Below are 22,819 nucleotides of genomic sequence, written 5' to 3' on the forward strand. Positions count from 1 at the left end.
TTTCCCAGGCTGCCTTCTTCATGAAGCCTCCTTGATTTTTTTTTTTTAATTTTATTTATTTATTTTATTTATGGCTGTGTTGGGTCTTCGTTTCTGTGCGAGGGCTTTCTCTAGTTGTGGCAAGCGGGGGTCACTCTTCATCACGGTGCGCGGGCCTCTCACTATCGCGGCCTCTCTTGTTGTGGAGCACAGGCTCCAGACACGCAGGCTCGGTAATTGTGGCTCATGGGCCCAGTTGCTCCGCGGCATGTGGGATCTTCCCAGACCAGGGCTCAAACCTGTGTCCCCTGCATTGGCAGACAGATTCTCAACCACTGTGCCACCAGGGAAGCCCCCTTCCTTGATTTTTTATCTTCAATTTGCAAGGCCCTTTTTGATACTTTTCCTGTAATACTCATTACACTAGAATATGCTTTTCATATACCTGAATTTCCTCTCTTACTAAACTGAAAATTCCTTGAGCCTGAGTCTTGCCACTCATCTTTACATTGGCCAGAAAACTATCACATACTTGATACCCAGGAAGTGACAAAAGAAAGAATGAATACATTTTCCCAAGGGAGAGAGCACCCTGAGAGAAGTGCAAAGGGTCAAGGGCGAATGCACTGATAGGGGGAGCAGAAAAGAGAAGTCAGAGGAAAAGACAGAGAAGGAGCAGCTGTGGAAAGAGCAGATACAGAAGGAAACAGGGTCAAGGAAGGGAAGAGAGGCAACAAATCAGCAGAGTTGCCACTACGGTGAATCTCTGCAAGGATGGCGTCACTGGATATCAACTAAAGGACGTTGGGTGGTGGAACAGAGGCCAACTTGTAGGCGGCTAACAAAGGGATGCAATGAATGTGGCCATGCCCAAATCAGCTGTAACTTTCTCTGTATTACTCTTTATCTGTAGGACTGGTTCACTGGTCATTCAAGGTATCTCTATTTCTCAGGGTTCAGTGCAGGACACAGAAACCATTCTAGGTATTTCATATTGAAATTGCTGCAGGAGAAGTCAGGGGGCTGCTAATGGATTTTGGTTTCAAGATCAAATCACTGGTAGCATCCAGAGAACAGGCTACTTACTGCTCCTGCTGTTATTGAGATGATCCCAACTGTGGCCCCAACTGCCTCAGCCCATGAAGCTGGACCCTGGAGGCCAGGTTGCAACACTCAGATCTCTTGGAGTTGACTCGTAGGCATCACCACAGCAGACAGCCACTGCCTCATGTCTGCCTTCCAAATCTCATGCAAGGGCAGCTGTCAGGTGGAGTCCAATTCTCAAGTACAGCTGTAGCTGCAAGGAAGCCTCGAAAGGGTCATTTTCAGCTTTCCAAACTCTCCAAATAGAAAGAGGGTCAAATGGGGGTTGAGAGCACTCATCCAAATATGTCCCACAGCATCCCAAATGGTCAGCTAAGACATGAGAGCCACGGCCACATTACTGTCACTTTGAGTGGAGGTTGGGTGTGCCAGGGGGCTGCCAACTCATGTGTTTGCTAGGAAGACTTTCCTGCTACCTGCCTCCAACTTCAAAATTTATGTCTTCGTCCTGTGCAATTCCATAGCTCTTTATTATAATATTGCTACATTCTCCTATGTTTTATTGTTAATTGGGTACATGTGGTTCTTCCTCACCAGATTACACATTTCCCCCAAAATATAAAAACTTGTGTCTTAATCTGTTCAGACTGCTATAACAAAAATACCATAAACTGGGTGGCTTATAAAAAACAGAAATTAATTTCTCACAGTTCTGGAGGCTAGAGAGCCCAGGATCATGGCACTGGCAGATTCGGTGTCTGGTGAGAGTTGGCACCCCCCTTGATGGCTGTCTCCTGTCTGTGTCCTCGCATACAGGGAGGAATGAGGGAGCTCCCTGGGGTCTCTTTCATATGGGCACTAATTCCAGTCATGAGAGCTCTGCCTTCATGACCTAATCATCTCCCAATAGCCACCCCCCACCAATACCATCACCTTGTGAGTTAAGTTTTAACATATGAATTCGGGAGGGACACAAACACTCAGACCAGAGCAGCTTGGGATAGAGTTTAGCCACAGAAAGTGCTCTATTATCATAGTTATTATTGTCTTGATTTCTCTCGTTCCTAAATCCTAGCAGATCTATAGGTGCTCTATCTTGGCTTTTTAATGAGTGGATTCTTAATGCTCTGTCTTTATAAATAGTAACTGCTCCTCTCCCAACACCCCCTCCCCTACTTCCCAATCCCCCCCACCCAAGACTTCCCTCACATCATTCATCCTACCCCTAGGTCCCAGATACATGTTGTGGGAAAATAAAAGAAAGCACCACTATACAAAAAAGTGAGGACATCTATTTTAATGAAATAAGGTGCTTAGTTTTCCCTGGGTAATGAAACGTTATCAGGCTGCCTTGACTCCAGGGGGTCTAAGTCGCTGGGGAGCTGACTTGCTGAGTAAGACTTGCACCCACACAGCTGTTGCCTTACTCTGTCTTTGGGGCAATATTGCTGAAGATGAATGACAGGTTTTTTGAGATCAACATCACCTCCCTTGTCCCATACAAAACCTTGATGTGGCTGCCAATATTTCTCAAATTAGTTTACGACTGAGCTGCTATAACGTACTTTTCTAAGGTGACTTGCTGTAAGTTCTGTATACTGAACACTGTATGAACACTTTATACTCTGAATAAAGTACAGTTATATTGGACAGAGAGCCTTTTCTCTAACTTCACGTGTGGCTACCTAAGACAGTCTTCCACACGGTGAGGAGAGCAGAGAAAGGCCTTCAAAGGGCAGGATCCAGCCCTTCTGTTGAGTTTGGTTCCAGGACCTTTGCACAGTTACCTTTACAAGACAAGCAACATGGTGTTTTGTGCATTTAAAGTGCCTCAAAGGGGCTTCCCTGGTGGCACAGCGGTTAAGAATCCGCCTGCCAGTGCGGGGGTCACAGGTTCGATCCCTGGTCCGGGGAGATCCCACATGCCGCAGAGCAACTAAGCCCGTGCGCCACAACTACTGAGCCTGCTCTCTAGAGCCAGCGAGCCACAACTACTGAGCCTGCGTGCCTAGAGCCCGTGCTCCGCAACAAGAGAAGCCACCGCAATGAGAAGCCCACTCACCACAACGAAGAGTAGCCCCCGCTCACCGCAACTAGAGAAAGCCCGCATGCAGCAACAAAGACCCAATACAGCGAAAAATAAAAAATTAAAAAAAAAAAGTGCCTCAAAGATATTTTCTTAGTGTTAGAAGATAAAGCAATAATACACTGACAGCTGAATTTGGAGGCAAAGTCCAGACAAAGTCCAGTTGATTATGATCTCTCTGACTGAGATGTCTGATTTGCCAGTATATAAATTTAGTTCCAGCTGGAGGTGGGCATCTGCTGCATTTGAGGGCTCTTGACAGACAGCTCATTCCTTTGAATGAGAATCAGCAAGTCTAGATCAAAGGTGAGTCCTTGGTGAGGGCCCGCTTACAAAGTAGTTTCGTCCTGCATAAAGAGACTGTCTCCAGCTGGTGGGAAAGGAAGCCCACAGCCATGCCACCGGCAGGCAGGGGTGAGGCCCAGCGGGTCCACGGGACTCCCTGCCTCGCCCTTTCCCCTTGGCAGTGCCGCTGTTTCTCTCAGTACAATGCAGAAGCCTGAGAGGGAGTCGGCTGGCTTCTTCACATCTGCTTGTCTCCGCTGGGTTCTGAAGTTCCTCCAGGTCCTCTTAGTGGCAGACATTCATCCCCTAGGCTGAAAAGGAGCATGGCTCCATGGGAGCTGCACGGGATCAGGGCCAGGGACACCAAGGAGTATACAAGACGGAGAGGGTCCCTTCCTTTGAGAACTGAGTTCCATGGCAACCCACCAGGATGTCCCTGCTCCGAGCCCACTTCCCTACCATTGCCTTGAATTATTCATCAGCTTTTGCAGAGGAACAAAAGGCAGAGTCATTTCATCTCTCCAGAACTGACTGTCCTCAAAGAAACTTAAAATTCACCACGAGCATCCTGAACTCTCCCATGCACTGTGGGAAGGGACAGCAAAGTGCCCCATCATCCCCCCGCCGCCTGCCCCTCCCCTCCAGACTGGCTGAGTCCTGCTGAGCGGCTGTCTCTGGCTACTTGGTCCTTCATGCTGCACTTTGTTCCTCTGCTTACTGATCATTAGGACGGGAACGTATCCCAGGCATCCCACTGGATGACCTTGACATCTTGATAGGCACCAAGGTTTGGGACAGATGCCCTGGCTCGACCCTAGGGCCACACTCAGTCTCCTTAGGCTTCCCTTCAGAGAAGCTCCCGCTCCTTGTCCTGGACAGCCCTGATTCACATAAGAACACAAATGGGAGAAACAAAAGAGCCTTTGTCCCCTCACCAGGGACCTCACCCTCTTTACTTTCAACCCAAGTCCATGATTCCTAGTTCACCACGGAAATACAATCCACCAGGCAGAACCTGCTTACCTTCCTCTGCCTCTGAACTTACTCAAAGAGGCACCCACTGTCTTCACACCACTGTGTCTTCCCTTCCTGACTCCAAGGAATCTTACCTCTTAAACACTATTGTCTCCAGCTATGCTCTTCGCTTAAAACCCTGGCCCTTCTGCTAATACCCCACTCGCTTATGTTCAGGGTGGTAGTGTGGCCTGTGGATTAGAGAGCCGGAGGCTTGGGCTGAGCACCCGTGCTTCCCACCACCAGCTGAGTGACCTGGGGCAGTTGCAGGCTGCCCCCAGCAATGGGGCAGTGCAGCAATTGTCAGGGTTTCTGGCAACAGTACCCTCTGGAGATCAGAGGTAGGGCAGTCCCCAGCAACCTCACTAACAGGCGCACGTCACCATGGCGGCCACTCTGAGATCAAATTCTGAAACAAGTGCAAACATTTATTGGTAAGCAGGCACAAAACTGTCACCCCAGTTCTGTTTTTGCAAGCTTGACTTGGCCCTGCTCCATCCTCAAACACTCCAAAAAGCACCTTGCGGAAAAGAGTCACTTCAGGGTGTGCAGAAAAGAGAATCCTCCTACACTGCTGTGGGAATGTAAATCGGTGTAGCCGCTATGGAGAATTGTATGGAGGTTCCTCAAAAAACTAAAAATAGAATTGCCATGTGATCCAGCAATCTCACTCCTGGGCATATATCCAGACAAAAGTATAATGCGAAAAGATACATGAACCTCAGTGTTTATTGCAGCACTATTTACAATAGCCAAGACATGGAAGCAACCTAAATGTCCATTGACAGATGAATGGATAAAGAAGATGTGGTACAGGGACCTCCCTGGTGGTCCAGCAGTTAAGACTGCACTTCCAATGGAGGGGACCTGGGTTCGATTCCTGGTCAGGGAACTATATCTTGCATGCCACAACTAAATATCCCACATGTCGCAATGAAGATCCCACATGCCACAGCTAAAGACCCAGCGTAGCCAAATAAATAAATAAATATTTTTTTAAATGGGCAAAAGATTTGAACATTAGGAAAAAAAAAAGATGTGGTACATATACACAATGGAATATTACTCAGCCACAAAAAAGAGTGAAATAATGCCATTTGCAGCAACATGGATGGACCTAAAGATTATCATACTATGTGAAGTAAGTCAGACAGAGGAAGACAAATACCATATGATATCATTTATCTGTGGAATCTAAAATATGATACAAATAAACTTATTTATGCAGCAGAAACAGACTCACAGACATAGAAAACAAACTTATGGTTTTCAAAGGGGAAAGGGGGTGGAGGGATAAATTAGGAGTTTGGGACTAACAGATACACACTATTATATATAAAATAGATAAACAATAAGGACCTATTGTATAGCACAGGGAACTATGCTCAATATCTTATAATAAGCCATAATGGAAAAGAATATGAAAAAGAATTATACACACACACACACACACATATCTGAATCATTTTGCTATACACCAGAAACTAACAAAACATTGTAATTCAACTATACTTCAATTTTAAAAAGAGTCACTTCAAGTTAGACGGAACAATACTCGGACAGCACGACAAAGATTGGGGCGGAGTTTTGGGGACACGACTACCCCTGGGGCATGAATTCCTGATTAGCAGACGTCAACTGCTAACTACCTACCCTGAGGCTAAGGTTAAATTACACATACAGACATCATACTGAATTTTATCCTGAAATATCTTAAAGTAAATGGTCACACGTTCAGTATAATGGTGAATGACTTCTCCCTGTGCCTCCATTTCCTCATTCTGGAAAATGGCAGGAATTGTGATAAAAACCTCACAGGGGTATTGGGAGGATCAAATGAGTTAGTTAATACACAGAAAACACTTAAGATAGAGCCTGGAACATAGTAAGAACTCAATAAAATTTGTTTGTTATTATTGCACTTCTTGAAACTCACTTATTCCCATCAACCTACAGTACCCTTCCTTACACCTTACCTTTCCAACCATTTATACCCTTTGCTGCTAAACTTCTTCAAAAACTAACCTTTACTCTATGTTTCCACTCAATCAGATTTACATCTACATCAGTTTTCCACTTGACTCTACCTTTTCATCACATTTCTTATTTAATTCCTCAAACATTTGTTAATCTCATAACGATCGCATCCTGTGCTAAGTGCAGGGAGGGATCTCAAGAGGTATATTTGACAAAATCTAACCCCTTAAGAGGCTCATGATAGAGTTGGAGAAAAGAAGGCACAACTCTAAACGCCTTGAAGTCCAGGGCCTCCTCCTAAAATGTGATTTTAAAGTAGAAGGAGGACTGTTCATGTGTCACATGTGGAAATGATTCAGTGTCCCCAGTAGAATACACATCAGCTTCTTCATATTCCTAAGAATTGTGAGGTTCTAAAAGTAGAAGAGATCAAACATTGCAGGATTCTCTCAATTTCAGGGTGTTTTATGTTTGACACAAAATACTTTTTACGTATACTTTTTAATACTTTAATACTTTAAAATACTTTTTTAAGACGCCCCCCAAAACAAAATCCATTCAAATGACATGTTTGAGTGGAAGTTAAAATTTTCCTTGAGTAGCAGCAGAATTAGTTATTGTCTAACTTGAATGTAAAAGCCATGCCTGGGGGCTTCCCTGGTGGCGCAGTGGTTGAGAATCTGCCTGCCAATGCAGGGGACACGGGTTCGCGCCCTGGTCTGGGAAGATCCCACATGCCGCAGAGCGACTGGGCCCGTGAGCCACAACTACTGAGCCTGCGCGTCTGGAGCCTGTGCTCCGCAACAAGAGAGGCCGCGATAGTGAGAGGCCCGCGCACCGCGATGAAGAATGGCCCCCACTTGCCGCAACTGGAGAAAGCCCTTACACAGAAACGAAGACCCAACACAGCAATCAATCAATCAATCAATCAATCAATAAATAAAATATTAAAAAAAAAAAAAAAGCCATGCCTGGGGACACCACTTTGAGTGTTCCTGACATCAGGGCAACAGATAAGGGTCTAGTCAGTATCTGGGCCAAAATCACTGATTACTGTGCAACCTCCAGCAAACTGAGAAAGCAACCCTAAAAATTCCATAGGAAGGGAACTCCCAGAATACGGCAGGATGATCTAAATTATTCCCTAATTTGTTTTATTTCAGAAAGAGTTAAGATTGGTATAAGAATATTAAAAAGTATCAAACAACAGTATTAATAGTTTGTGTTAGGAATCTGTACATATTTGGTATTTTAGATATGTGAACATTTAGGATAATTTGGCCTATTTGAGTTATATATAGGTCAGTGTTGAAATTTCAATTTAAAATCTTAACTGCGTAACTAATTGAGACTTTTGATTTTCAGTAGAAATCTCATTGTTTTATATAGTATTGAAACAGCCAAGAAAACTTAAGCCTCATCACACATATAAGATTGTGACTTGTTAATTCTTTCAGAGGTTATTTGGGTACTCAGGATGTTTTGTTAAATTAGGCAGTTGAGTAACTTAAAAGGGAAATCAAATGTATTAAATTTATACATGCATTTTAACATGTTTAAAGCAGTTCAACTGAATTTGTAAGTGATACAACATTTAATCTAAGGCCTTCAAAAGTGATTTTTCAAATTTGCCAGATTTACAAATCCTAATCTATCTATAAGCAGAATTTGAGAAATGAACTTGAGTTTTAAATGTGTAGCTTGATAAATTAAACCTTAAAGAAATAGCAAACACAAAAAAGTAACCCCCTGAATGATTTTTTTTTTCACAGAAACTCCCCTCCAGTAATTAAAGCAATTAAACAATTACTTTATACTCACCTAGCCTTTGCCTTCTAAATCCTTATAATACTACTTGGGCATATGTCTCAGCTCTCGAACAAGCTCGTTTGTGGCGTAGACTAGATCACCTGTTTCTGCTGTATCCCCCAGGGGACAAGGCACAGGGTAGATTCCCAGCAAATTCTTTCCTCACCTGGCTCTGTGACTTTAGCAAGTCACTTCACCTTTCTGAGCCTCTGGCATCTGGAAAGGAGGAGCTGGACCATCCTGCTAGAAGGTGGTCTCCATGAGAGAAGAGCCTGTGTGTTTCTTGTCACTGATGTACCCCCAGAGCCCATACCTGTGTGAGACACATGGCAGGTACTCAACAGACACCGCTGAATGAATGGGCAAATACACTAGATACTTCTAAGGCTCTAACTGCCATGCCCCACAAGGTCTGAAAGGGCCTTGAGAGCAGTACATTAACAGAAAGAAGATAAACGTAGTCACAATAGACTAGGATCACAAGGTTAGGATCCAAGATATGAAACAAAATAGACCTTGACTGTTTCCATCTGGTCACCTTTCAGTCCAAAGTGAGTCTGCTGCAGACCCATCTGCCTTGCTCTGCTGCTTCATCATACCTGCTCCGTCCCGGACCGACCTGCTCCCGGCTCCATCCAGGGAAACCTAACATCCTTCCGAAAGGACCACAGACAAACATTACTTTTCCAGTCTTGTTACTGTGAGTGGCCTCCTGTAGCGTTGTCCTGTTGCATCTTCTTACACTGAAAGACCCCCTCTTCCCCGGGGGCGGTGGGGGGCAGGAGGCAAAAGGCGCACATAAGGCCCTGCCCCATGTACTCGGAGGGAAGTAAGCGATTATATGAGAATCACTGCTCTGGCGAGTAGTTAAGCAGCAAAGTGACCTGGGCACCGTGGTGTGTACAGAATTTTCTGCCCGACTCTGCCTCAAGCTCTGTGTGATCTTAAGCAAATGATCTCCTCTCTTTGGGACCTCGTTCTCCAAATCTACAAAACAAGTGCTGAAATACAAGCTCTAAGACGGCAAGTCTTTTGGCCTCAGGACTTCTTAGCACTCTTAGAAATTACTGGAAACGCCAAAGCTTCTGTTATACCTATTGGATTATATCTACTGATATTTACTGTAATAGAAATTAAAACTGAGGAGCCTTTAAAACATAAGAACACAGAAGCACACATTCTATTTGCCATCAGAGCAAAGATGTCATTGGATGTCATGGAGCCTCTGGAAAATTCCAGGGTACACTTGAAAGAAACCAGAGTGTGTCACTCCAAAATATGCCTCTTTGACATATCTTGAGCTGAAAGCAATTAAGAAGCAGTAAACATAGAAAAAACTCCCCCCTATCTGCCTAAAGGCAGGAAATAATTTCTTCTTTTATTGGTTATAGACTCTTATCAGCCCAGTGATGGCACTAGAGGAATCTGCAAAGAAACCTTATTAAACTAACACTTATCTTTCTGGTCACTTTTTTTTACCATTCTTATGTCTAGCCCAAACTTCTTTGCCTTGTCAATTTGTCACCAATTTATTGTTTCTTTGTCTGAAAGGTAAAAAGCTTCCTGCTCTGGGCACTTCTTCAGGTCTTTAGTCCCTTGTGAAGGCTCCCATGTACATGTAAAAATTCAAGAGACTGGGTATGCTTTTCTCCTGTTAATCTGTTTTTGTCAGTTTACTTTTTAGACCAAGCCAGGAACCCTAAGAAGGCTGAGGAAAACATTTTCCTTCACTACACACTAATGAGAGAATGAATATTAAAACAGAATCTTAATATCATTATGGGAATAGTTTTGACCTCATGGACCTCACTTCCCACCCTGAGGACCACTGATCTAAAGGCCATGGTATAGTGAGACCCTCCCATCATAAAGGTGACTTTTGGTTTCATTGAGGAAAGGGCAGACTGGGAAAGTTACTATTTTAAGTGCAAACTGGAGATGCCACTTCACACCCTCCTGCTTTCTCTGTGGCCTTCAGAGCTGTCAGGACCCCATGGCTGTGACTGCCTGAGAACCCCCTTTGTTTCCATGTGTCTTGTTTGTTTTTGCCAGCAGGGCATCCCTGCTGGCCTCAGATCATCCCTCCCACTTGCCTTGTTCCTGCCAGGCCAGGCCCGGGGTCAACACTCCTGGACATAGCCTGTCCTTGTGACAACTGGGCGCCACAGAGAAAGGAACTTCTGGAGCCACTTGGAAACTGACTTCTAAAGGGACTGGCTTTTCCTTAGCTCAGAGAACCCAGTGTACCTTCTGCCAAAACAGCCTTTGCTGGCAAACATCCTACGCAAGTGGCGAGACTCCAGGGAGGTGTAAGAGAGGATGATGAAATGCACCAAGCAGGCAGCACCAGCACAGGGTAGATGAGGTCAGGAGAAGGGTGAGCCATCAGCACTGACAGGGGTGCCAAGGGATCCATCTACGCCTGGGAGCCTGAGCTTGGAGACGCCTAAGTCCTGTGCTCAGAGTCACCTAGGGCTCTAGGCCCTGAAGGCTAATAGGATAACCCATGTTCTCCTACCCATTCCATCATGCATTTTTAACACTACATCTTTTCAGTTAAATGGCAGCTTCAACAGATATCTCTTGCATTCCTATACACTAATGATGAAAAATCTGAAAGAGAAATTAAGGAGACACTCCCATTTACCATTGCAACAAAAAGAATAAAATACCTAGGAATAAACCTACCTAAGGAGACAAAAGACCTATATGTAGAAAACTATAAGACACTGATGAAAGAAATCAAAGATGATACAAACAAATGGAGAGATATGCCGTGTTCTTGGATTGGAAGACTCAACATTGTGAAAATGACTATACTACCCAAAGCAATCTACAGATTCAATGCAATCCCTATCAAACTACCAATGGCATTTTTCAGAGAACTAGGACAAAAAATTTCACAGTTTGTATGAAGACACAAAAGACCCCGAACAGCCAAAGCAGTCTTGAGGGAAAAAAACGGAGCTGGAGGAATTGGACTCCCTGACTTCAGACTATACTACAAAGCTACAGTAATCAAGACAATATGGTACTGGCACAAAAACAGAAATATAGATGAATGGAACAGGATAGAAAGCCCAGAGATAAACCCACATGCCTATGGTCAACTAATCTATGACAAAGGAGGCAAGGATATACAATGGAGAAAAGACAGCCTCTTCAATAAGTGGTGCTGGGAAAACTGGATACGGAAGCAACATACGTGTCCATTGACAGATGAATGGATAAAGAAGAGGTAGCACATATATACAGTGGAATATTACTCAGCCATAAAAAGAAACAAAATTGAGTTATTTGTAGTGAAGTGGATGGATATAGAGTCTGTCATACAGAGTGAAGTAAGTCAGAAAGAGAAAAACAAATACCATATGCTAACACATATATATGGAATCTAAAAAAAAAAAAAAAGGTGCTGAAGAACCTAGGGGCAGGACAGGAACAAAGACGCAGACATAGAGAATGGACTTGAGGACATGGGGAGGGGGAAGGGGAAGCTGGGACGAAGTGAGAGAGAGGCAAGCACATATATACACTACCAAATGTAAAATAGATAGCTAGTGGGAAGCAGCCGCATAGCACAGGGAGGTCAGCTCAGTGCTTTGTCACCACCTAGAGGGGTGAGATAGGGAGGGTGGGAGGGAGACGCAGAGGGATGAGATATGGGGATATATGTATATGTATAGCTGATTCACTTTGTTATAAAGCAGAAACCAACATGCACACACACAAAAACATGGCAGTTTCACCAAGATGTTAGCAACCCAGGGAGTCTAATTGGCTCCCCCACTCCCATATCCCACTCCCATTCTCTTGTAGGATTGTGAGCACTACAGGGTGACTGCAGGGCACACTTACAGTCACGATCCACAAGCAGAGTCCATCGTCACGCCTGTTCACATCTGAGCAAGCACTCTGGAGAATGAAGTGTTCCAGCTCAGGTCCGTCTGCTTCATATCTTCTCAGAAAGCCAGACAAGACATCCTGACAGCAAAGCAGTGACAGCTCAGAAATGACATGGGGCACAACCCCACATGCAGGCAAAATGGTAGCATGGGTTGGCACCTCCCCTGCCACCCCCTTCCCTTTCTGCATTCGTCTCCCACATCTTAGGGCAGAGATCTACAAAATACTTTGTTCTGGGAACTCTTAATATTCTTGGAAAAATTATATATCCTCACACATTTTAAAGTTAACATATAAAATTTTTATTGCAAGTTTAAGTAATTGAGAAATACATAACTTCTGGCACACTGACTTTTAGAACTGTTAAATCACTCAAATGTATGAAATACCTACCTTCATCTATTTGAAAAACACATGAACAAGCTCTTTTAACAGCCAGAAATTTTCCATTATTTATTGTTCCTCCTTGCACTCATATTTCCATCTATGTTACCCACAGAATTTTGTTTTAGTAAAATATACTTTTAAGCTTAGAAATATGCTATTGATCACCATATCATAATTCTTGGCAACAAATATGCACATAAGTTAAAGTTTTACATATTAAATTTTTCTGTAATGAATATTTATTATGATTATTATTACTTCAAAATTGAAAAAGTTGGCTGCAGTCCTGAAGATGGTGGAGTAGAAGGACGTGCACTCACTCCCTCTTGCAAGAGCACTGGAATCACAACTAACTGCTGAACAATCATCGACAGGAAGACGGTGGAACTCACCAAGAAAGATACCCAACATCCAAAGACAAAGGAGAAGCCACAATGAGACGGTAGGAAAGGCACAAGCACAATAAAATCAATTCCCATAACTGCTGGGGGGGTGACTCACAAACTGGAGAACACTTATGCCACAGAAGTCCACCCACTGGAGTGTAGGTTCTGAGCCCCACGTCAGGCTTCCCAACTTGCGGGTCCAGCAACAGGAGGAGGAATTCCTAGAGAATCAGACTTCGAAGGCTAGTGGGATTTGATCACAGGACTTCAATAGAACTGGGGGAAACAGAGATTCCACTCTTGGAGGGCACACACAAAGTACTGTGTGCATCGGGACCCAGAGGAAGGAGCAATGACCCCATAGGAGACTGAACCAGACATACCTGCTAATTTTAGAGGAACTCCTGCGGAGGTGGGGGTGGCTGTGGCTCACCATGGGGATGGACACACTGGCAGCAGAAGTTCTGGGAGCTGCTCCTTGGCATGACCTGTCCCAGAGTCCGCCATTAACCTCACCAAAGAGCCGGGTAGGCTCCAGTGTTGGGACGCATCAGGCCAAACAACCAACAGGGCGGGAACCCAGCCCCAACCATCAGCAGACAAGTGGATTAAAGTTTTACTGAGTTCTGCCCACCAGAACAACACCCAGTTCTACCCACCACCGGTCCCTCCAGTCAGGAAACTTGCACAAGCCTCTTAGATAGCCTCATCCACCAGAGGGCAGACAGCAGAAGCAAGAAGAACTACAATCCTGGGGCCTGGGGAACAAAAACCACATTCACAGAAAGATAGACAAGATGAAGAGGCAGAGGGCTATGTACCAGATGAAGGAACAAGATAAAACCCCAGAAAAACAACTAAATGAAGTGGAGATAGGCAACCTTCCAGAAAAAGAATTCAGAATAATGATAGTGAAGATGATCCAGGACCTCAGAAAAAGAATGGAGGCAAAGATCGAGAAGATGAAAGAAGTGTTTAACAAAGACCTAGAAGAATTAAAGAACAACCACCTAGAAGAATTAAAGAATAAACAGAGATGAACAATACAATAACTGAAATGAAAAATACACTAGAAGGAATCAGTAGCAGAATAACTGAGGCAGAAGAACGGATAAGGGACCTGGAAGACAGCATGGTGGAATTCACTGCCATGGAACAGAATAAAGAAAAAAGAATGAAAAGAAATGAAGACAGCCTAAGGAACCTCTGGGACAACATTAAACATAACAACCTTCACATTATACGGGTCTCAGAAGGAGAAGAGAGAGAGAAAGGACCAGAGAAAATACTTGAAGAGAGTATAGTCAAAAACTTCCCTAACATGGGAAAGGAAATAGCCACCCAAGGTCAGGAAGCCCAGAGAGTCCTAGGCAGGATAAAACTAAGGAGAAAAATGCAGAGACACATAGTAATCAAACTGACAAAAATTAAAGACAAAGAAAAACTATTGAAAGCAACAAGAGAAAAATGACAAATAACATATAAGGGAACTCCCATAACGTTAACAGCTGATTTCTCAGCAGAAACTCTACAAGCCAGAAGGGAGTGGCATGATATATTTAAAATGATGAAAGGGAAGAACCTACAACCAAGATTACTGTACCTGGCAATGATCTCATTCAGATTCGATGGAGAAATCAAAAGCTTTACAGACAAGAAAAAGCTAAGAAAAGCAGCACCACCAAACCAGCTCTACAACAAATGCTAAAGGAATTTCTCTAAGTGGGAAACACAAGAGAAGAAAAGGAACTACAAAAACAAACCCATAACAATTAAGAAAATGGTAATAGGAACATACATATCAATAATTACCTTAAACGTGAATGGATTAAATGCTCCAACCAAAGGACACAAGCTCGCTGAATGGATACAAAAACAGAACCCATATATATGCTGTCTAGAATAGACCCACTTGAGACCTAGGGACACATATAGACTGAAAGTGAGGGAATGGAGAAAGATATTCCATGCAAATGCAAATCAAACGAAAGCTGGAGTAGCAATACTCATATCAGATAAAATAGACTTTAAAATAAAGAATGTTACAAGAGACAAGGAAGGACACTACATAATGATCAAGGGATCAATTCAAGAAAAAGATATAACAATTATAAGTATATATGCACCCAACATAGGAGCACCTCAATACATAAGGCAACTGCTAACAGCTCTAAAAGAGGAAATCAACAGTAACACAATAATAGTGGGGGACGTTAACACCTCACTTACACCAATGGACAGATCATCCAAACAGAAAATTAATAAGGAAACACAAGCTTTAAATGACACAATAGACCAGATAGATTTAATTGATATTTATAGGACATTCCATCCAAAAACAGCAGATTACACTTTCTTCTCAAGTGCACACGGAACATTCTCCAGGATAGATCACATCTTGGGTCACAAATCAAACCTCAGTAAATTTAAGAAAATTGAAGTCATATCAAGCATCTCTTCTGACCACAACACTATGAGATTAGAAATCAATTACAGGGAAAAACAAATAAAAAACACAAATACATGGAGGCTAAACAATACTTTACTAAATAACCAAGAGATCACTGACGAAATCAAAGAGGAAATTAAAAAAATACCTAGAGACAAATGACAATGACAACACAATGATCCAAAACCTATGGGAGGCAGCAAAAGCAGTTCTAAGAGGGAAGTTTATAGCTATACAAGCCTACCTCAAGACAGAAGAAAAATCTCAAATAAACAATCTAACCTTACACCTAAAGAAACTAGAGAAGGAAGAACAAACGAAACCCAAAGTTAGTAGAAGGAAAGAAATCATAAAGATCAGAGCAGAAATAAATGAAATAGAAACAAAGAAAACAATAGCAAAGATCAATAAAACTAAAAGCTGGTTCTTAGAGAAAATAAACAAAATTGATAAACCATTAGCCAGACTCATCAAGAAAAAGAGGGAGAGGACTCAAATCAATAAAATTAGAAATGAAAAAGGAGAAGTTACAACGGACACCGCAGAAATACAAAGCATCCTAAGAGACTACTACAAGCAACTCTATGCCAATAAAATGGACAACCTGGAAGAAATGGACAAATTCTTAGAAGGTATAACCTTCCAAGACTGAACCAGGAAGAAATAGAAAATATGAACAGACCAATCACAAGTAATGAAATTGAAACCGTGATTAAAAATCTTCCAACAAACAAAAGTCCAGGACCAGATGGCTTCACACGTGAATTCTATAAAACATTTAGAGAATAGCTAACACCCATGCTTCTCAAACACTTCTGAAAAATTGCAGAGGAAGGAACACTCCCGAACTCATTCTATGAGGCCACCATCACGCTGATAACAAAACCAGACAAAGATGCTACAAAAAAAGAAAATTACAAACCAATATCACTGATGAACATAGATGCAAAAATCCTCAACAGAATACTAGCAAACAGAATCCAACAACACATTATAAGGATCATACACCATGATCAAGTGGGATTTATCCGAGGGATGCAAGGAATCTTCAATATACACAATTCAATCAATGTGATACACCATATTAACAAGTTGAAGAATAAAAACCATATGATCATCTCAATAGATGCAGAAAAAGCTTTGGACAAAATTCAACACCCATTCATGATAAAAACTCTCCAGAAAGTGGGCATAGAGGGAACGTACCTCAACATAATAAAGGTCATATATGACAAACCCACAGCAAACATCATTCTCAATGGTGAAAAACTGAAAGCATTTCCTCTAAGATCAGGAACAAAACAAGGATGTCGACTCTCACCACTATTATTCAACATAGTTTTGGAAGTCCTAGCCACGGCAATCAGAGAAGATAAAGAAATAAAAGGAATGCAAATTGGAAAAGAAGAAGTAAAACTGTCACTGTTTGCAGATGACATGACAGTATACATAGAGGATCCTAAAGATGCCACCAGAAAACTACTAGAGGTAATCAATGAATTCGGTAAAATTGCAGGATACAGCATTAATGCACAGAAATCTCTTGCATTCCTATACACTAATGATGAAAAATCTGAAAGAGAAATTAAGGAAACACTCCCATTTGCCATTGCAGAAGAAAGAATAAAATTCCTAGGAATAAACCTACCTAAGTAGACAAAAGACCTGCATGCAGAAAACTATAAGACACTGATGAAGGAAATTAAAGATTATACCAACAGATGGAGAGATATACCATGTTCTTGGATTGGAAGAATCAACATTGTGAAAATGACTATACTACCCAAAGCAATCTACAGATTCAATGTAATCCCTATCAAACTACCAATTGCATTTTTCACAGAACTCGAACAAATAATCTTAAAATTTGTATGGAGACACAAAAGACACCAAATAGTCAAAGCAGTCTTGAGGGAAAAAAACGGAGCTGGAGGAATCGGACTCCCTGACTTCAGACTATACTACAAAGCTACAGTAATCAAGACAATATGGTACTGGCACAAAAACAGAAATATAGATCAATGGAACAGGATAGAAAGTCCAGAGAAAAACTCACACACCTATGTTCAACTAATCTATGACAAAGGTGGCAAGGATATACAATGGAGAAAAGACAGTGTCTTCAATAAGTAGTGCTGGGAAAACTGGACAGCCACATGTAAAAGGATGAAATTAGAACACTCCCTAACACCATACACAAAAATAAACTCAAAATGGATTAGAGACCTAAAAGTAAGACTGGACACTATAAAACTCTTAGAGGAAAACACAGGAAAAACACTCTTTTACATAAATCACAGCAAGATCTTTTTTGATCCACCTCCTAGAGTAATGGAAATAAAAACAACAATAAACAAATGGGACCTAATGAAACTTAAAAGCTTTTGCAAAGCAAAGGAAACTACAAGCAAGACAAAAAGACAACCCTCAGAATGGGAGAAAATATTTGCAAAGGAATCAACGGGCAAAGGAGTAATTTCCAAAATATATAAACAGGTCATGCAGCTCAATATTAAAAAAACATACAACCCAATCAAAAAATGGTCAGAAGACCTAAATAGACATTTCTCCAAAGAAGACATACAGATGGCCAAGAAGCACATGAAAAGCTGCTCAACATCACTAATTATTAGAGAAATGCAAATCAAAACTACAATGAGTTATCACCTCACACCAATTAGAATGGGCATCATCAGAATATCTACAAACAACAAATGCTGGAGAGGGTGTGGAGAAAAGGGAACCCTCTTGCACTGTTGGTGGGAATGTAAATTAATACAGCCACTCTGGAGAACAGTATGGAGGTTCCTTAAAAAACTAAAAATAGAATTACTATATGACCCAGCAATCCCACCACTGGGCATATACCCAGAGAAAACCATAATTCAAAAAGACACGTGCACCCCAATGTTCATTGCAGCACTGTTTACAATAGCCAGGTCATGGAAGCAACCTAAATGCCCATCGACAGAAGAATGAATAAAGAAGATGTGGTACATATTTAAAATGGAATATTACTCAGCCATAAAAAGGAACGAAATTGGGTCATTTGTAGAGACGTGGATGGATCTGGAGACTGTCATATAGAGTGAAGTAAGTCAGAAAGAGAAAAATAAATATTGTATATTAACGCATATATGTGGAACCTAGAAAAATGGTACAGATGAACTGGTTTGCAGGGCAGAAATTGAGACACAGATGTAGAGAACAAACGCATGGACACCAAGGGGGGAAAGCGGCGGTGGTGGTGGGGGGGGTGGTGTGATGAATTGGGCGATTGGGATTGACATGTATACACTGATGTGTATAAAATGGATAACTAATAAGAACCTGCTGTATAAAAAAATAAATAAAATTCTAAAATTCAAAAAAAACATTGAAAAAGTTAAAATTTCCTCTCACCATAAGACTCTACATGTTAATCAATATTCTAGGTTGATTTATCATTGCAATTTATATTGGTATATCATTGAGTGAAATGAATAGTTATAATATAAAATTTAAAAATAATCATTAAACATACAAAAGGAAACTAGCCTTTTTTAAAGATCAATTTATGTATCACAGATGAATTTTGCTCATTGCTAGAATAAGACAATATTTTGTGGAAATTACCAGCAAAAAGAAGAGAAGGTTTTGGGTCACTAAAGGTGTAGAAAAGTTGAAGCAAACAGAAAAATTGTACCCAAATTAAAAAATAAATACAGATTTATAACACTCAATAATCTTTGGGCAAAAGCTAAAGGAACTTGCTCCCCCATGAGTTTGAGTAAATATTTAAGAAGATAACCCACATAACTTACTTTAATTTGAAACTATAATCTTAATCTTTCACCTCCTCCTACTTGAAATCAATGTAAAATATGTACTTGAGACCCAGACCCTTTATTTGGCACCAAGTTGACCCTTTATTTGGTGCCCTGGAGGATTTTTCCCTGCGAGGCAGTGCACCATAGTAAGATGCCACCTGCATGACAGGTAGAACTTCCTTTTGAAAAGTACCACAGGGCCATGGTCAAAGGTGAGGTGGGGAATGAGAACCAGCAGGATACCTAGGATCTGCCCTCAGGGGGATCATTTTGGCAAATAACATATAGGGAAACAGGGAGCTGAAAATTCTCTTGAAATTACCCATGTCTGTGCACTCTTTGATGGGACTTTGTGTGCCCCTAATGGTGGGTTGTTCTGGGTGCCCTCTGTCCATCGTCTTTCCCTTGACTGCACTCACCCCAATGTCTATTTCCTTCAAGCCAAAGATCTCAAGCCCCCCATTTCAACAGGCCAGCCAGAGCCATCTTCCTCTGAGTTCCAGTTGCTCATTTCTTCTTCTTTTTCTTCGTCTCTCCCCCTCTTCAATCTTCCAGGCTCAGTTCTCATTCCCAAGGACCTCAGATCTTGCTTTCTGATTGTTGCACAGTAAGATGTGCAGGCTGATGAGTTGAGATGGTCCAGATACACCATTTGCAATCCAAAGAGAGGCCATTGCTAAAGGCCTTGCCCTGGTTGGTGAAGTAGGTGAGGACACTCCTATCTTCTTACCTCCTGCGTTTTTTCTGAGTTCTTTCCCATCTCCTGGGGCCTCTTCAGTCTCTCAGAGTTTCTAGGCACTATAAGCTGCAAATGCCAGAGGTGTCAACCAGAAATTTCTCCTGAATATCACCTGTTGGGCAGAGTTACCCCTGGGTCCCTAGCTCAAAAGGCTCTCCAGAGCCTAGCTTCTGGAGGAGTTGGCGTTGGACGGGGGATGCCACTCAGTAAAACCAGGTTTCCTTGGCATCCTCTCACTTTCTCTCCCAAACTCCTCCCATCACATCTCCACTCTGCTTCCTCCCTCCCCTGCCCCAGCTCCCTCCTGGGCAGGTATTTCTAGGCTGAGGGGCCTCCCTTGCTGGGAAGCAGAGAAGAGGAATGCCCAAGCACCTGGATCCCCTGGGTGTCCTTTACTCAGAAATCCAGGGGTTCCTCCTTCTTCAATCCTCAGCCTGACAGCTCAAGAAGTATCAAGAAGTTTCTGGAAATGGTGCCATTAGATCTGAATGAGTGATCTGTTGAAGAATTTTCTAGCTATAAAAGGATTAATTCATTTCTAATTTTATCAAGTGGTAGTTTATAGACTGCTTAGCAAGGCCATTAGCCATACTGAACCATATGTTTAACAACTTCTGTGGGGCAACAAGACATTTTTATGTATTGAGTGAGATGTCAGTATCAGTATCATTATCCTCATTTTACACATGAGAAATTAGTTGGCCAAATTCACACAGTAAATATCTGATAAAGAAGAAATGTGAACTTGGGGATTTCTTTTACCTGCTTCTAAGACCACACTTGTCCATGGCGCCCCACTGGCTCTCAGCTTCCTAGCCTGACATTTGGGGCCCTCAACAATATGGCTCTCTCCTGCCTTTCACATCTTCTTTTCCTATAGCCAGGGTATACCTGGGGTAAGAGGCAAAATACATAATAATCAACATAGCAGGCACCACCTAACAATAGACAGTTGGAAAGGCCCACATTTCAGCCCTTCACATGCCCATGCAAATTCCACCCGCTACCCTGAGGATGCCTGCCATCCTACTTGGATTCATACTGTCCTCTTGACCTTGACATTCATCCCAACCCCACTCCCCATGCACTTTAAGTCAAGGGCTGCTTTGAGCCACTCTAAGGTTTCCTGTTTGTGCTTGATCGATCCATAGCAAGGTTCTCTTTCTGCTAATTGTGTTTCTTCCACTCTCCAACAGTTAAAGAGACAGTTAAAAGGTAACTTATTAACATTTATGTGTGTGTTTCTCACCTACAAGGCTAAAGCTTCTTGAGAGCCACATCCCGGTCTGATTCATCTTGAATTCCTCAGAATATCTGACCCCACACCATCTCCCCTGGTGGGTAGCAGGCACTTGATACATATTACACATTTGTGAATAAATGGGCAAATATTCCTTTTTTATGAAACAGAGTGTTACATCTTGATTATCAGGCAGCATCCTCCAATTTGCCATATACTTAATGTATCCCTGACATACAGTTTCAAGCCACATGTAACAATTTTCAGGAGTAAGTTCTTTGATATCTCTGAGTTATCTCTAAAGCAGAGCTGTGGAATTCAAAACAAAACAGCAGAACAAAAACATCATATTACTAAGTCCCAAATGTTCTTATCCTGTTGCCATATTTTTTGTTTACCGACTAGAACGGATGGTGTAAATTAATACTTGATGTCTTCTTGAGCAAATTATATTCACTGGATTTTTCAACCTTGGATTCCCCAAAACAGGATATTTGCAAGTAGGCAGGGATTCCTAAATTGAGATAAGAGAACATGGAAGGGTGATGTCCACTGAAAAATGTAAGGTACTATGCCTGCTTTCCATAAATTTGTAATTTCTTTGGGTCAACTACACATGGAGAAATGATAACAAGACCTATCTTGGTGCCTAGGTTCAAATAAGTAGTAAGCGCTTGGGCTGGGAAGGAAAGGCTGCGGAAGGAGTTCAGATCTGAGCTGGGTCTTGAAAAATGTTGAGAATCTGCGGGAGGAGATGAAAGGTCTATACGAGAGGGCTAAGGGTTAAGCACCAGAAAGAGTTCAGGATCAGAGAGAACCTGATTCACCTGGGTGAGATTTTCTACACACTCATCTCTCTGTGCCAGACTGAGTCTTGGCGCCTTTGCTCCCTTATTCCCCGTTGAACAGCACCATCGCTTCCTCCCACTGCGTCTACTTTCTCAGCCCTCATGGGAGATGGAGATGGGCTGTGTGTGGCAGGGACTGCTAGTCAACACACTGTCTGTCCTCCCTTTTCTTCTGGAAATAAAACTTAGTGCTGACCAAGGGGATATAAACAGAAGTGGTGTGCACCTTCTGGAAAATGTCCCTAAAGGGAAGTGGCTTATCCCACCCTCACCCACATCCCCTCATCTCCTTCCTGCCAACTGGAACACAGATGCTGTTGCTAAGGGCTATAGAGCAATAACATTGACCAAGCCGGGGTCCCTGACAACTTGGAGTGTCTGGCAGCACTGGACTGTTCCCAGACTTCTTTTATGTGAGAAAGAAAAAAAACACTGTTAAATTTTTTGTCCTTTGGATTTTCTTGTTTTTATCATTTGAAGCTGAACGTAACGTTAATTTTACACTCTACAACTGGCGCAGACTTCACACAAGAAAAATGACTCTGGGTAATTTAACAGAAGGAAGAATTATTGCTCTACTTAGAAGTCACAGAAATTGAAATTAAAACTAGGAGAGGCCATTTTGTCTGCTAAATTCTAAAAAAGAAAAATGATAAAATTCAATGATGATAAGTCTTCAGGGAAATAGGTAGGCTGATGACAGTGTTATAAATTGCTACAATCCTTCTAGAAAACACTGGACACTTAGCTCACTTGCCTCAAGTATGTTTCTATACTATTAACCAGTGATCCAATTCTTAAAAGATTGGAGAATGTATCAATCAATGAACTCAAAAGTAAAAATTTATAGAGATGATGATA

At 42.1% G+C, this 22,819-nt stretch overlaps 1 long non-coding RNA gene across 4 annotated transcripts in view; it reads right to left on the reverse strand.

The window, feature by feature from the left end:
- The window catches only part of LOC133090779 (uncharacterized), a 258,562-nt gene that overhangs the window by 126,350 nt on the left and 109,393 nt on the right, over positions 1-22,819 (reverse strand). For all 4 annotated transcript variants that reach the window (XR_009700808.1, XR_009700807.1, XR_009700806.1 and 1 more), the window contains one exon: positions 12,053-12,178. This is a non-coding gene — a long non-coding RNA (uncharacterized LOC133090779). The remainder of the gene's footprint in view (positions 1-12,052; positions 12,179-22,819) is intronic.

The sequence above is a fragment of the Eubalaena glacialis genome, chromosome 4 (assembly GCF_028564815.1).
Source record: "Eubalaena glacialis isolate mEubGla1 chromosome 4, mEubGla1.1.hap2.+ XY, whole genome shotgun sequence".
Taxonomy (NCBI): domain Eukaryota; kingdom Metazoa; phylum Chordata; class Mammalia; order Artiodactyla; family Balaenidae; genus Eubalaena; species Eubalaena glacialis.